This window comes from Ambystoma mexicanum, chromosome 9, assembly GCF_040938575.1.
Source record: "Ambystoma mexicanum isolate Mex_15411 chromosome 9, UKY_AmexF1_1, whole genome shotgun sequence".
Taxonomy (NCBI): Eukaryota; Metazoa; Chordata; class Amphibia; order Caudata; family Ambystomatidae; genus Ambystoma; species Ambystoma mexicanum.
Genome location: NC_090931.1, coordinates 897,871,601 through 897,887,794, shown reverse-complemented (window position 1 = coordinate 897,887,794; position 16,194 = coordinate 897,871,601).

Here is a 16,194-nt window from a genome sequence, read left to right as displayed (position 1 = left end):
TCACACAACCTGTTCTCCTGATGATATCAAAGGAAGTAATACAAGATGGCCTTTGCCCCTAATGACATCACAGAAAGTTACATCTAAGATGCAAAAGAACACACATAAAATGGTTATGAATCCAATAACAAAACACCTACAGAAGCTGACAAGACTTTAGTTACCAACCATATTTGAACTAGAGGGCTGCCTTTAGTAATTTGTATTTATTTATAATGCGCCTATACACAAGTGTTTCGAGGCACAACTGATATGCCATCGATGGGGTAATTATATGCCAGGGGTACACGCAGCTCAAGCCTGCTGCACTTCCTTCATATGCCAGTACCTCCATAAATGGCACATTACTCCGATATTCTGTCCATTATTGACTCCCACATCATGTATAGTCCTATGCTAAATTGAGCACCACATTTCCAATTGATGCCTTACTATGCTGAGTGTAGCGTCTTGTATGTAGACACTGCTGCCTAATGGCCAGAGGTCGTAGAGAGTGGGGGCCGTTGGTAGCGGTGCTTCTCTACTTTTTGAAATTCAGTTTTATTGTTCCTATACTTTTATTTTAAAAAGAAACTTAAACCACAGGTGCATGTGTTTGGGGGTTTGTATTGTTTGTGGGAGGGGGCGTGGCAAAGGGGTTTGTGGGGAGTGGGTGCAGGCCAGCTGGGAACATAGTTCTACTATTTTCGTAAGCTTCGCCCACTGGTGTTAGCAGATATAGCCTCACATACCAGACGCAGTCTTAATATGCCCCACATGTCCAGGTTATACCATAACATGTCCAGTGCATTCTTCAATCGTACATGAGCTACTGCTTCCATTTTATTAATGCGGCGCTGCTATTAGGCGGCGCTGAGAATATTGTCATGGAAAGTGCAGATAGTGATCAGATGTGAGGAGGGATACACTACCGCCTGTCGCTGTTGTTTGTTTATAAAGCCACCAATGTACTGCCCATAGCCATTTTGGGCCCCCCATGGCAATTCCCAAAGATTACCTTCCTCTTGCTCAAAACTCAGCCCCCTGGGATCTCTGCCTACGCAGAAACCAAAACTGTTGGCTTTGCCAGTGCTTGTTATTGGTAGCATGCTGCCCAACGCTCCCATGCCATTTTGCAGATTCCCATTAAGTCCTTTTTTGTTTCACATTCAGAGAATTGCAGATTTGCTTTTCCCATTATTATTATTCCAGGGCTAGAAAACAATGGCAATGCAAAGAAAAAACAGGAATGGGTGAGGATCTCTTGAATTAACAAGGTGTTTGTAGGCATCAATGCAGTAGCAAATATTTACCAATGCAAACAACGTTCGTGTTCGCAGTCGGGTCTTGGTGCTTCATCCAGTAAAGCTACCCTCCTCCTTCTGCCCACCAAATACAAACTACTCCTGTTTAAAAAAAAAAAAAGCAGCCAATTTTTAAATATGACCTTGAAGATCTTCGTAAATTCTGTCTTGCAATGCTTCAGGAAAATCTGTGCTGCCATTGCATAAATGCGACAGAGCAAGATGAAAGCTATTAGTGGGCCTTTCAAAGATGACTGTGTGATCTTGGGGATATAAAGTAGCAGATTCATCTAACATTTCCTTATATACTTGGGGAGTGTCGAGCCAGCATCACTTTAGCGAAACTATTAGTGATAAAAAGTTACAAGAAGCAAATGCTAATTTTTTACCATATGCAAATATACAATGTCAGTACTACATTATCAACCCAGCCTATAATTTAACTATTCAAAAACGCACTCGACTCTAACCCATGGCTGCACCCTAATCCTCTTTAGGCCAATACCTCGTTTCCGAGTGTACACATGGATCTCTAAGCAGTGTTTTGCTGTCTCTCAATGGCTCTGCTTTGGTGGCCTCGGTCTGATCCAATGGTCGCATGAACAGAGCCAGGGGTGCAAAGGGGAAGCCTCGGATAGCAGCTGCAACCCCAGGCAACTCCAAATGACGTCCATGGTTTGCTGTCAGTTCTCTTGCCCGTGGGAAATCTCGGCACTTTCTCTGAAGGTTTCATTGCGCCTTACCTGGGTCTAACCATAGAATCGTTTGTCTGGATTTCAGTCCCTCTGCTCCTATAAGCTTCCTGACGTGCGCGGTAACCCAGTGGCCGCATTACCTGCGGAAAGCTTAGCCAGTAAAATTGGAAATGGAGGCACCCGCTCAACCGGAGCTCTGCGGCCATATTTCCTATCTGGGGATCGTGGAAGGGTCACAATCCAGGAAGTGCCACCCAGCCACTGGGAAATAATGAGGAAGAAGGGGGTGCTGCACAGGAGAAGCCCCTTGTAGGAAGGAGGGGTTTATGGCAATTGGGACTGCATTATTTTATTTGTGGGCTGAGGGGAGCCCACATAAGTGGCGCCAGGGGCGTTGCTAGGGGGGGGCTAAGGGGGCTATAGCCCCTGATCTTTTGGTTGTAGCCCCGGATAGAATCTCAGGAGCTACAGCCAAAAGACTAGCTAGCCCCCAGTCCCAACAGTTCCGACATCAGCCTAGCCCCGGGTCTTTTCCAGACCTAGCAACTCCCCTGAGTGGCGCCAACCCTTCTGCTGAGGCATGCACCCAATAAAAAAAGAAACGGGTACGCAGGTGTCTGCCCCTGGTTGACGCAGGTACAGGTGCATTGTGTTCAACCCACAGGCATCACTAGCCCATGCCACACAGGGGAGTGCTGCCTTATTGAATCTAAATAGGGAATAAAGGACAACACCACATTTGAAAGTACATTATCATTTTACTTGACATAAGAACTAGCTTTTTACTTTTACTTCCTCCAAAAGTAGAGGAGTAAAATATTCCCAACTCAAAAGCTGGAGCCATGACTTGCACGGATCCAGAATATTTCTTGCCCCTCGGGAATTTATTTTAAGGCACAAAAGCTCTCTATCTTCATGCGGCTACTGCTTCCAGTGCTTTATTCCTTGTTTTTCCTAGTGTCAGGTGTTCATGGGTAGCGTACGCTTTGTAGTTAATTACCCTCTGCTTTTGACGCTGGTATATAGGTCTTGTCCTTGTAGCCTCCGAAGCTGAAGGTGAATCTGGACTTTACCATTTTAAAAGAATAAAAGTGGCCTAAAGTCATTATTGCTGTGTGTGCTAGCCCCCCAGGCGACTGATCTGTTCTTCCCTGCACAGCTCACCCTGATAATCGGAGGACACTGAGAATTGGTTTGGTCTGTGCTGGATTCGGTGCAACAGGAGCTCCCAGTTGGGTGCCAGGACTAGTTAGCTTTTTTTTGTATAAACATAATAAAGCACTTGATATGATATGATATTTTATTTGTATCGCGCTCGTACACAAGTGTTTCAGAGCGTGACTAGGCAAGGGAGGGGAACAAGGGAGAACACAGCACAACATAAACACGATTTTACTAGGCCCAGTGACATTGAGCACGCGCAAGTGCATGGGAAAGGGAAAAGGGAAAAAGTGCATGGAAGGGGGAGAGTGGAAAGTGCAGAAGCCGAGGAGCGCAGATAAATAAAATAAATAGAAAATGGAGGCAAACTGTGGTAGTGCAGCCAGCAAGTGGCAAGTGCTGTGTTTAAGGCAGCAGACTGGGTAAGTCTGAATAAGTGCAGAAAAAGAAGAAAAATGGGGGGGGCTGCATGGGTACAGATACAGTCTCCAGTGCAAGGGGTGGCCAGGAGGCAGTGCAGGAAGGTGGCAGGGTGAGAAGGTACCTGGGCCCAGGGGATAGAGGGTGGCCAGGTGCACAGTGCCAAGAGAGCAGATCAGCAGGGGAGAAGGGGAGCGAAGGCAGAAGCAAAGAGGAAGGTTTTGAGGTGCCTCCGGAACCGGAGATGGTTCTCCTCAAGTTTTAGAGTGGCAGGGAGGCTGTTCCAGAGGGAGGCCCCAGCCGAAGATGGTGATCTACCCCCAGCTCGTTTCTTTCAAAAACGATTGACCCTGAGGGAGTTAGAGGTAGAGGAGCGAAAAGCTTGAGAGGGGAAGTATTTGTGGAGGGATAGCTGAAGGTATTTTGGATCCAGGCCCCAGAAAGCCGTGTGGACAATGCAGAGGGTTTTGAATTTAATCCTTTCATCCACTTAGAGCCAATGGAGAGATTTCAAAGCTGGAGAGATACGATCCCAGGGCTTGAGGCCAAGGACAAGTCTCACAGTCCTGTTCTGGATAAGTTGTAGAGGGCGGAGAGTAAAGGCAGGTCGATTTAGAAAGAGGCTGTTACAGTAATCCAAGCTAGAGAGAACCAGAGCTTGGGATACCATGAGCTTCTGGGGGAAAAAGAGGAAAGGCAGAATACCTCTGAGGAGGTGCAGTCGGAAGTTTGACTTTTTAGAGACATCAGAGATATGGGCTGAGAAGGAAAGTGTGGAGTCAAAGATGACGACAAGGTTCTTAGCCTCGCAGGTAGAGGTAGGAGGAGGGCCAAGGGAGGCCGGCCAGAGAGTGAGGGAAATTGATGCCGATGAGGAGGATCTCTGTGTTGCTGGCATTCAGACAGAGATCATTGGCGGCACACCAATTTTGAATGGCAATTAGGCAGTCAGAGATGAGAGAGGGAGAGGAGGTGGCCGAGGGCAGCCAGAAAGTGAGTTGAGTGTCATCAGCGTAGCACTGGAAATTTGAGCAGAAAATGGCAATGCAGTGTGCGAGAGTTGCCAGGCATTGGTTGAAAAGCCAGGGTGAGAGGTTAGACCCCTGGGGAACCCCACAGGTGGAGAAGAAGATAGATGATGGGAAAGACCCCAGTTGGACCTGGGAGGGTAGATCAGAGAGGAAAGGGGTCAGCCAGGCCAGAGCCTGATCAGTGATACCGAAATTATCACGGAGACGGTTGAGCAGGATGGTGTGGTTGACCGTGTCTAAGGCAGAAGAGAGATCAAGAAGGATGAGGACAGAGGGAATGTTAGAATCAAGGTTGGAGAGCAGATCTTCACGGATATTGAGGAGAGCAGTTTCTGTGCTTCTGGCCGCTCTGAAGCCAGACTGGTGGTCATGGAGACAACCAACAGAATCTGAATGAAGGTTAAGCTGAGAGATGGCCAGCTTTTCCAGGAGTTTGCCCAGAAAGGGGGTAATGGAAATTGGGCGATAGTTTGCCGGACAGGAAGGATCAGCTGTGGGTTTCTTGAGAAGAGGATGCACAAGGGAGTGCTTCACAGGGGAGGAGAAGGATCCTGAGGCAAACGACTGGTTGCAAAAATCAGCAAGGGCAGGAGCGAGGGTGCCAATGTGGTCCTTGATGGTTTTGGAGGAACAGGGATGAACCTGTTTTGACGAGGCTTTCATAGATCGGACTTGTCTAGCGACCTCGTCAGGGGATAAAATAGGAAAGGAAGAGAAGGATGGTGGTGGGGTGCTTAAAGGGGGGGTCTCCAAGCACAGACTGAGGAAATAGGAGGGGCAGGGGAGGCGAGGGTGGACAGGATGTCCTGGGTTTTACAGATAAAGTGCGAGGCAAGGGCATTGCAGAGAGCCTGTGAGGCAAGAGGAGGGAAGGAGACTGCTGCAGGGTTGGCAAGCTCCTTGCAGATTTTATAGAGTTTGGCCGAGTTGTTGGATGCCGCAGAGACACAGGCTTGAATGTGGGCTCTCTTCTTAGTGCGGACAGAGAGTCGGTATTGTCTTTGGAGCAGGCGACAGGCCAGTTTGTCAGAGGATGAGCAAGAAGACCTCCATTTCCTCTCAGCCGCCCTACACTTGCGTTTAAGTGTAGCTAGGTCGGAATCATACCAGGAATTGCACTTGGCTTTGGACTTCAAGCGGATCCTCATGACAGGAGCAAGAGCATCAAGAGTATCAGAGATGGAAGAGTAGAGAAGGGACAGGTTTTGTGTCGGGGTGTGAGTCAGCCAGGGGAGGAGGAGGGGGAGAGAAGGTGGCAGTGAAAGCCTCAGCTGACTCACGCTTCATAGGTCGGATGTCCGAGAAGGTAAGTGGAAGTGTTGGGGTGTGGTTGGCTTGGGGAGAAGAGAGTGAGAGATGGGAGGAGAGGAGGCAGTGGTCACTCCAGGAGAGAAGAGTGGTCAGAGGAATAGAGAGGGGGAGGCCAGGGGAGATCAAGACATCAAGTGTGTCCTGCAGAGTGCGTCGGGCCAGAGGGGAGGATAGAGAGGGAGAGGGTATCGCAGAGGTTGTGAAAGAGCAGCGATGAGGGACAGTGAGAATCGAGGTGAATGTTGAGTGGTTGAGGCCAGAAGGGAGGAGGAGAGGTCGGCCCACTCAGAGAGAAAAGAGGTGATTTGGCCAGGGGGCCGGTAGAGAGTAGCAACAGTAAGAGAGTGGCTAGGAGAGAGTGAGAGCTTGCAGACAAGGCATTCAAAAGAGGAGTAAATCTGAATGGGAATGATAGTGGCAGGAATCCACTCAGGAAAGATCAGGGCTATGCCCCCTCCAGGTCGAGTGGATCTGGGTGCGGAGAGGATCTTGTAGCCCTCAGGGAGTAGAGTGTCAAAGCTTGTGACAGAGCTAGCCGTGAACCATGTCTCCGTAAGACCGAGGACATCAAGGTCCAGTTCTTCAAGGAGGTGGCAGATGTCAGAGGCGTGTTTGACAGCAGAGTGAGAGTTGAGAGTGGCAAGATGAAGAAGGTTGCCGGCCTTAAAGACCTTCCGGGGAGGGGTACAAATCAGAGGTACTCCCTGCGGAGTTGTGGAGGTAGCCTGAAGAGTGGCAGAGGAGGAGGAAAAAGTGGGTAAGGTAGCCAGGGAGTGAGAGGAGGGGACAGCTGGAGATGAGAGGAAGTTGATGAGGCGAGGGAAACGCCTATCGAAGAGGAGGAGATTGGCCTGAGGACCTTGGACCATGACAGTGCCATTTAGGTAGACATTAAGGATGACTCTGGAGGAGTCGAAAGAAGCCATGAGGACATCCCAGCGAGTGCCACCATTAATGGGAGTGGATGAGACAGGCCAAAGCACAGAGATCATATGGGGGGTCCATAGATCTGGCGAAGGAACAACAAAGAGGATGTCGGTGAGGGTCTGTCTGGAAGAGGCGGTGCTATAGGTATCAGCGATGGGGAGTCCAGGGTTGGAGGCCAAGATATCCTTTTTAAATTTCTTTTTTCCAGACTTGGTGAGAAGGGAAGGGAAGTTGATAGAGAAGCAGTTGGAATAGATGGGAGAAACAGAAAGCGCCATGAGTGGAAATGAGAAGAGGCAGAGGGAGGAGTAAGCAAGTAAAGCAGTATTGAGCAGTCACTGGGCTAGCATTTTACAATCAATGGCCAAAAGTTAAATGCAGAAATACACTGAAGTTGAACTTTCAAGTAAATGCAAAAATACACCCAAGTTTGACTTTCAAATAAATGCAAGAATACACCCAAGTTTGACTTGGGTGTATTCAGTCTCCAGCAAGTTGGACTTGCTGGAGACACACTCCAATTTAATTATTGCAGTAGACACACACAGCAATAACTTTCCAGGTGTGAAAGTAATGCAAGAAGGCACATTTTCCATCAGCGCAGCCTAATTCCAGCGGTATCCCTACAAAATATCCCCACCAAAAATATTGCCATACATTTTTTTTTTTTTTTTTAACTTCTTTTTATTGGTTTTACAACATAAAAGGAATGGGAGAGAACAGACAAAACAGAAACAAAAATCACCCTCCCATTTTCCTTTCCCCCTTCCTCCCCCCCTCCCTCTCCCCAAAGGCTGCCGCAGTATGTTCGTGGTCCGTTGCCGCCTCGGGGCCGGCGCCGGCCGTTGTCAAGTTCGTAGCGGAGGGGCCGGTCTCCCGGTGGCCTCCCTCCTTTCCCTGGGAGTTTCCCTTGGTCCTGTCCTTGCATGTGTTTGCTGGTCTTTCCCAGTTGGATTTGCACTGTTCAGAGTCCGCGCTGGTCATGACCTCGTCTCTTTCTTCCCGTTAGTTCTCTTCCTCTGAATTATGTAGTGCCTCCCGACGTGGGCGGTTCAATTTCATCGTTTCCTGAGTCGCCTGGATCGCTATTGTCAGTCGTATCATCCTCGCCTCCGCTGCCAAACAGGTCTTGCACCAGGGAGTTCCATGCTTGTAGTCTGGCTCCGCTGTCGCTCTCTCCCCTTTGTGTAGCTCTCGCCCAGACTGCCGTCTCTGCTATTGCCCATTTTTGTAGGTCGGCCCACGATCCTTCCTTCGAGGGGCCTTCGCTCTTGTTCCATGCCATCGCTATGCGGCGTTTCGCTAGTATTGTCATTAAATCCTTCATTTTTGCCACGTGTGTCATCTGCCGGTGCCCCCTTGGGAACAGGCCCAATAGGTATGTTGCTGGCGTTCTTGCTGGCATCCGTATGTCTGCTGTCAACGCCTTTTCTCTCACCGTGTTCCAGAAGTCTGCTATTTGCGGGCACGACCAGAACATGTGCACCATGTCGGCCTGTTCGTCTCCGCACCGCGGGCAGCTCCGGGTTTGTCCTTCTCCCATCTTTGACATTCTCTTGGGAGTTAGATATGCTCTATGTACTATGTATATCTGCAGTTGTCTGAACCTGGCGTTTCTGGACACCTTTTTTGTGTACATGAGGACTTTGTTCCATTCCTCGTCTTCGAAGGGTTGTTGCAGTTCCTCTTCCCACTTCATCCGTGCTGTTAGTGTCTTTTTGTTGGTGTGTCCCAGTATTTGCTCATAGAGTCTGGACACCGTATGACCTCCTTCGGATATATCGTACCATGCCTCTAGTACCCCTTCGGTGTCCTCAGGCTCTGGCATAGTGCTCCACCTCTTCTTTATTGTCCGAACTAGGCTATTGTGCAGGATGAATTGGCCCCTGTGTACATCTTGTTCGTCCATCAGGGTCTGGAATTCAGCCCACTGTCCGTCACGCCACAGGTCCCCAATTTGGGCCACACCTTTGTCTTCCCATTGTGCCCTGTACGTGGTCAGGCTGGCCACTCGGGTGTCCACCAGCCCCGCCAGTGGGATATGTCTTGAGCAGGGGTCTCGTATGCCCTGTGTCTTCCAGGCTCTTTTCCATAGTGTTCGGCCTAGTTGGGCTATTTTGGGTAGGTCTTTGGCTTGGGCGGCATTGACCCATAATAATTCTCTCAGGTAATACCTCCGGAGTGTTGGCCCAATAATTATTGCATCTATTGAGGTCTCCTCGCCCAGCCATCGCACCACAAATTGGAGTTGTGCTGCCAAATAGTAATATTCAAAATCTGGGAGTTTGATGCCCCCCCACTCATAGCTTCTCTGTAGTGTGCTTAGTGCCACCCTGTTTCGCCCCCCTCCCCATAGGAAGGTTCTCGCCATAGTGTGTAGGCGCTTGAAGAAGGGCCTTGGTATGTTGTATGGGATGTTCGTGAAGTAATATAAGAGTCGGGGTAGGACTGTCATTTTTAGTAGTGCCGCCCGGCCTATCATGCCCAACGGTAGCGTCTGCCAGAATTTCATAGCCTTTTCAATTTTGTCTAAAGCTACTTGTGTGTTACCTGCGTGTGTTTCCATGGTGTCGTGATAGATGTCCACTCCCAGGTATTTGAAGGTGTTCGGGGCCCATGTGATGCCCAGAGGCGGTAATTGATCTGACGGCACTGCGCGTCAAAACAGCAAGGATTTTTCTCTGTTGACCACTATTCCAGATAACCTACCAAACGCGCGCAGCGCCTCTAGTAAGTCCTGCAGGTGGGTGCGTGGGTTCTGTATGTAAAGGAGTATATCGTCTGCGTATATGGATATCTGGTGTGTTTCCCCGTCTATCTCTATGCCCGTGTCTTTGTAATCCGTTCTTAGGAATACTGCGAACGGCTCCAGGGCCAGGATATATAACATTGGGGACAGGGGGCATCCCTGTTTTGTGCCTCGCTCTATGCCCCATTCCCTAGAAACTTGTCTACCCGTCTTGACTCTCGCTCTCGGGTCTTTGTATAGTAGTTCTATCCATCTTGTAAACCCTTGTCCAATCCCATAGTGGGTGAGCGTTCCCAGGAGCCAGTCCCATCCCACCGAATCGAATGCTTTGATTGCATCCAGTGAGGCTACAGCACACTCCCCTCCCTCCTGGTTTGTCCTTTCTATAACATAGTGGAGTCTGCGCAGGTTCCAGGACGTGTTCCGTTCTGGCACGTACCCTGTCTGGTCCGTGTGGATCAGGGTGGGTAGCACTCTTTTCAGGCGGTTGGCTAGTGCCGCCGTCAGGATCTTGGAGTCCTGGTTTATTAGGGAAATCGGTCTGTAGGAACCGCATTCAAGGGGGGGCTTGTCTGGTTTAGGGATCGGGATTATTATAGATTCTGACATACTACTCGGGAGTCTTCCTTTCTCGTATGCTTCTTCTAGTGTTTCTAGCAGTCTCGGGACTATGTCATTTTTATATTGTTTGTAAAATTCCCCCGGGAGCCCATCTGGCCCCGGAGATTTCCCTGTCGGGAGCTGGGCGATTACCTCCGTTAGTTCCTCTACAGTGAGAGGGGCGTCTAATATTTGGGCCTGCTCCCCCGTCAATTGTGGGAGTCTAATTTCCGCGAGGGCTTCCTTCAGGTCCCCCTCCTCTGCCTCCTGGACCCTGGAGTATAAGTCCTCGTAAAACTGCGAGAACACCTCGTTTATTCCCTCTTGGGATCTTATCACCTCTCCCTTTCTGTTCTGAATTTCATTAATTGGCTCCCGCTTAGTCTCCTGCTTGGTTAGCCAGGCCAGGAGTCTGCTAGGCTTGTCCCCCTCAGCATGTAGTTTCTGTATATATTTCCCATAGTCTAGCCGTCCCAATCTTTCCCAGGTCTCCACGCACTGTTGTCGCAGGGTGGTGAGGTTCTCTTGTTCCGCCCCCTTCTCCCCCGCTTGTCTCTCAGCCTTCTCGATTCTCCTTTCTAACTCATCTAGTTGTGCTAGGGTTTCTCCTCTGAGACCTCCCATTTTCCCCATCGCCTCCCCTCTGACTACCACCTTGAAGGCCTCCCAGACCGTTCCTGTGCTTTCCACACTACCCTCATTATGTTCAAAATAATCTTCTATTACGCTTTGGATGTGTTCCTGGAAGCCCTCGTCCAATAATGCCTCTGCCCTCAATCTCCATGTTGGTATAGGGGCTCTCCTGTGTGTGTGCGCCCATGTGATCGTCTGGGGGGCGTGGTCAGATAGGGTTCGCGCGTGTATGTGTGCCTCAGTGAATTCCCCCAGTGTCTCCTTGCCCGTAAACAGGTAGTCTATCCGTGTGAATGTCTTGTGTGGGGCACTATAATGCGTGTATCCCCTCTCTTCCCCATGTACCTTCCTCCAGACGTCCCCGAGCCCGAGCCGGTCCAGTATCTGTTGTAGTGCTCTCGCTGGCGGCGCCGCTCTCTTGTGCTTATTGTCCGACCTGTCCAGCCGGGGGTCCAGTGTGCAATTATGGTCGCCTGCCCAAATCATCGTTGCATTCCTGTACGGGGCCAGCCGGGGCGGGAGCGTCCCGAAGAAGGCTGTAGCGTCGTGGTTAGGGGCATAGGTGTTCACGAGGCATATCTCCCGATTTTCTAGCATCCCATGGACTACCAGGATTCTCCCTTCCGCGTCTTTCTCTTGGTTGATGAGCTGGAATGGGACGCCCGGGGCGACCCAGGTTATGACTCCTCTAGCGTAGTTGGAGTATGTTGCACTATACATCTGGCCTCCCCATTTTTTCTTTATTTTGGCCTGTTTTTCCGCCGTCAGGTGCGTCTCTTGCAACAGTGCAATGTGGGTCCTTGTTTTGTTCAACCAGGTATAAATCCTTAGCCTCTTGACATATGCGTTCATCCCCCTGACATTCCACGTGACAATTCTTAAGACATCTTGGTCCTTGTGGGGACTAGCGCTTGCGGCCTGTTCTTTCCCATGGGCTCGCTCAGTGTCTTATTCTCTCGGTGTATTCCTGCCGGGGATCTGTGTCCCTTCTTCTGGCTGTTGAGTTTTGAATCGTCCGTTCGTTTTCTCTCTCGGGTCGTTTCTCTCTCTGTTGGCCGCTCTTTGTTGTGGGCGGTCTTGCCTCGTGCTTTCCGCCAGCTTTTTGTTTGTGGGTACTGTCCCCTGAATTTGTTTTCCTTGCCGATTCTTTGTGTGTGACAACTGTTAGTTCCTCTTCCGCTCTCCTCCTTTCTTTGCGGGCTTTGCCTTAACTTCCCAACTGTTATAACTGTTAACCCAAATAACGTCAACAAACGCCCAGCCTCCCCTCCTCTGCTCGGGCTCCACCGCTTTCCAGGTGCCGCTTTTTCCTCCTCGGCCTTGCCTGTCGCGGCGTAGTGTCTTGAAACTGACACTATAAACATTGTTTTTACTGGGGCTTCTCTGTGGGTCTTGGCGGTTCCCCTTCCCCGAGTCTTGTGCTCCCTTTGTAAGTCTCTTTACTGTGGGCTTTTCAACTTGGAGGCTGTCGGTTGCTCCTTTTCGTTACTTCCCGGTAGGGCATCTCTACCGTCTTGTTCTTGCTCCTGTAGCGTTGGGTGTACTTGTCGTGCCCGGTTCTAGTCTCTATTTTGCCGGGGGTGGTTTCTGTTTCGCTCGTTCCTCTCTGCCGACTGTGGAATCCCACGCTGGTCCATCCACTCCTGGGCGTCGGTCGTTGTCTCGAAGATCTGTGTTTTTCCGTCATGCAGTATTTTTAGTTTGGCTGGATACAGCAGCATGAATTTCACCCCTGCCGCTCGAAGGCGCTCTTTGGTCTGCCAGAACTGGGCTCTCTGCTTTTGCACAAGTACCGTATAGTCTGGATATATCGTTATCCTGGCCCCGTTCCTTGTGATGTTCCCTCCTTCTCTCGAGAAAGTCAGGATTTTTTCCCTGTCCTTAAAGTTCATAATTTTTGCGATCATTGGTCTTGGTGGTGCTCCTGGGCGCGGTCTTCTAGTCAGCGCCCGGTGTGCCCTTTCTACCACGAAGCCTTGGGATAGGGTCTCTGCTCCCACTTCTTGGATCAGGAGGTTCTCTATGTAGTTCGTGGGGTCCCTTCCTTCCTCCCCCTCTGGCAGCCCCACTATTCGTACGTTGTTGCGCCGGGCCCTGCCTTCTGCGTCTTCAGCTCTGCGTTCTAGTATATTAATTCTCTCCAGTGCTTCCGACATTTGTGTTCGCGAGGCGGACACTTCCACTGAGTTGCTCTGTGCTTGTTGTTCCACTGTTGTCATCCTTTCCGCCAGGTTTCTCGTATCTTGTCTAAGGAGTCCCACATCTACCATCACTGCGTCCAACTTGCCTTCTATCGACGTCTTTAACGCCCCTATGGCTTCCAGTATGCTGCTTTCCACTTGCCTGATCTCTCCTTGCGTGGCGTATGACTCCGGCGTGTCTTTCTCCCCAGCCTCTGGCTGCTGGTCGTCGTTCTTCCGGGTGAATGTCTCCATGACTGTCTCCCTCTGCCGCTTTTAGGCTTGTCTGGCATGTTAGTACCCACTGCTCTTGGCCTGTAGTTGGGCCCTGTTCAGTCAGGTTTCGTTTGTGCTTCAGTGGGTCCTTGCTCAATTCTCACACTCGCTTCCACTCTTTCCTGCGTGTGTTGCCTTTTTAATAAGCGATTTCTCTCTGTTTCTTTACCCTCGTTGTCCGTTTGCCGTGTCTCTCTCCGGTGTTCTCTTCCCTCTCGCTTTTGGGTGGTTGGAGTCTGTGCCTTGCGTGAGGCGGCTCATCCCCCAGTTTCTGCCTGTGTGGGGGGGGTCTGTTTGTGCTGGATGGATTTGTGGTTCGTAGTGACTGTTACGTTCTCTCCCCCGCTTGCTGGTTATCTGTGAGGCAGCTGGTTGGGGTGTATGTGTAATTCTTTTGCTCTCCTCGTTACGACGGCGGCTACCTTCTTCTCTTATGTCGTCTCTGTTAGGTCTCGGCTCTCCTGACCTGCCCCGCGGTCTGTCTCTTGTTCCCTGGGCCTGGTTCCTGTGTCTCGGCGTTACCTCCCTTCTCGGGATCTCCCGCTGCTTTGCCGGCTCTTCGCTGCTGCTAGTCACCTCTGCGTCGGCAGGGAAGGGCTCTTCTTCGGTCCGATCTGTGGGCCGCTTCCTGTCCGTGGGTCTCGATGCCTTCTTCCTTCCCAGTTTGGTGTCGCGCTGTTTCTGTAGTGCTGTCTCGGGCTTCTCTTCCTGTTGCTGCCGTCGGTGCCTTGTCTCGCTGCCGGTCGGGTGATGCTCCGATCCTGCTTGGGCTGGGCGTTGATCTGCTGTCTCCCTCGGTTCCGCTCCGGACTGGCAGGTAAGGGCTCTTCTTCAGCGATCCGGTCTGTGGGCCGCCTCGTATTCTTCACTGCTTCTCCTATCGGGTTCCGCTGCTGCTACGCACCTCCGCGTTGGCAGGGGAGGGTTCTTCTGGGTCTAGTCCGTGGGCCGCCTCTCGTTCTCCGCTGTCTCTCCTCTCGAGGTCCCTCGTTGCACTGCTGGGTCTCCGTCGTTGCTGCTCACTTCCGTGTCGGCCAGGAGAGGCTCTTCTGTGGTCCGGCCTATGGATCGCTCTTCGTTCTCCGTTTCCTCTCGTTGTGGGATCCCTCGTTGCTCTGCTGCTGCTCACCTCCGCTTCGGCGTGAGGGAATCTGCCTCGGTTCGGTCTGTGGGCCGCTTTCGATCCGTTCTGCCTCGCCTTCCGGGTTCTCCGGTTATTCTGCTGGGCCTCCGCTGCTTCTACACTCCTCCGCGTCAGGGGAGGGCTCTCTTGGTCCGGTCCACGGGTCGTCTCCCAGTCTCCGCCGCCTCGTCTTTCGGGGTCCCACGTCGCTCCGTTGGCTCTCCGCCGTTGACGCTCACCTCCGCTCTTCTGAGGCTCGGTCTATGGGTCGCCCCTCGCTTCCGCTGCCTCACCGCTCAGGTTCTTTCGTTGTTCCGCTAGGCCTCCGCTGCTGCTGCTCGTCTCCGCATCGGCTGGGGAAAGCTGTTCTCCAGCCCCGGTCCGTGGGCCGCTTCCTGTTCTTGAGCCGCGCCGTCTTCACCTTCTCTGGGTCGGTGTCGCGCGGCTATCTCCGCAGTTGGCGTCTCGGATTTCTGCCACTCTAGTGGTACTTCGGTCCTGCCTGCGCTGGATGTTGATCGGCTATCTCGCCCGGTTCTACTCCTTCCCTTCGGCCTTCTTCGTGTGTTGAGACGCGGGTCTCTTTTTCAGCGTTGCGCGCCCGCCATTTTGTTGGTGTTGCCGCGTGTCCCTCCCTCTTCTCGTTTTCGCTCTTCTGGCCTCCGTTTTTCCTCGGGTCTTCTCCCGTGTGTGCCTTGGGTCTTCCGACGCCTTTTCCTGGCGTTTGTTCGGGTTTTTTTGTCCTAATATACGCCTTTCTCAGGATCTTTGGTCGGATCTGGTGGGAGCCTCTCGGAGTCTGCTCACTCTCGCATGGCCGCCAAGCCACGCCCCCCAATATTGACATACATATGGCCGTTTGTCTCACCATAGGCGATATTTTTGGGGGCATAATTTGTGGGAGCGGGGGTTACGGGGGTGTCCATTTTAAAATGTTGCGGGGTGTCCCCCGCAGGGTCGATGGGTCAATATTGGCACACAAATATGGTGATATTTTTGTATTGCGATATTTTTGCGGGGATATTAACACATGGAACCATTCCAGCGTGTTGCCCCAGATGCAGTGTGGTGAAAAGCAATAGTGCAACATTAGAGTGATGGTTGGAATGTTTGAATGGATAAAAACCAACTGGCAAAGCACTGGGAAACCCTCTAGACTGACAAGTAATTACAGAAGAGTAAAGATCAAATGCAAATCTGGCTTGGTGCCTCCCCAAAAGCTGCAGTCCAGCACAAACTGCAAGGTCATATGTCTCCTCTGCATGAGACCACAAGCAAACTTAGATTAGTTTCAGACTCTTTTAGCCAGGTAATTGAGATGTGGCTTGGGTCTCTAAGCATGGCAAGCTTGGGACCCATGTCTGGATGTTCCAGGCCCACTTGGGAGTTCTAATGCAACACAAACTAGTCATGTGGGACGGGTTTGAATTAATGAAAAAACACTCTCTGGGCTCTCCCCAGACGATGTTTTTTCAGGCTGCCATGACTGAAGGTAGAAGTCTGTATGCAAATCAGGTCTGGCCCAACCCCAATAGGGCATTGTACCACGGGTTTTGTAGAAGGTACTTGGGCTCGCAAGCCAGCCACCCACAGTTTAGCAGCTTGGCCCCCAGAAAATATAGCTATGACATAGTGCACCAACAATACAATATGGGCTAGCTCTATTCGGAAGTCGCTTTGTGTCTCAATATAATATTCACGCTGAACTAAGTCTCTGGGCCTCATTACGAGTCTGCTGAAATAAGGGTGCCGGCAGCAACGTAAGGGCAACCTTTCCGGGTCGGCAGACTACAACTCTGCATACC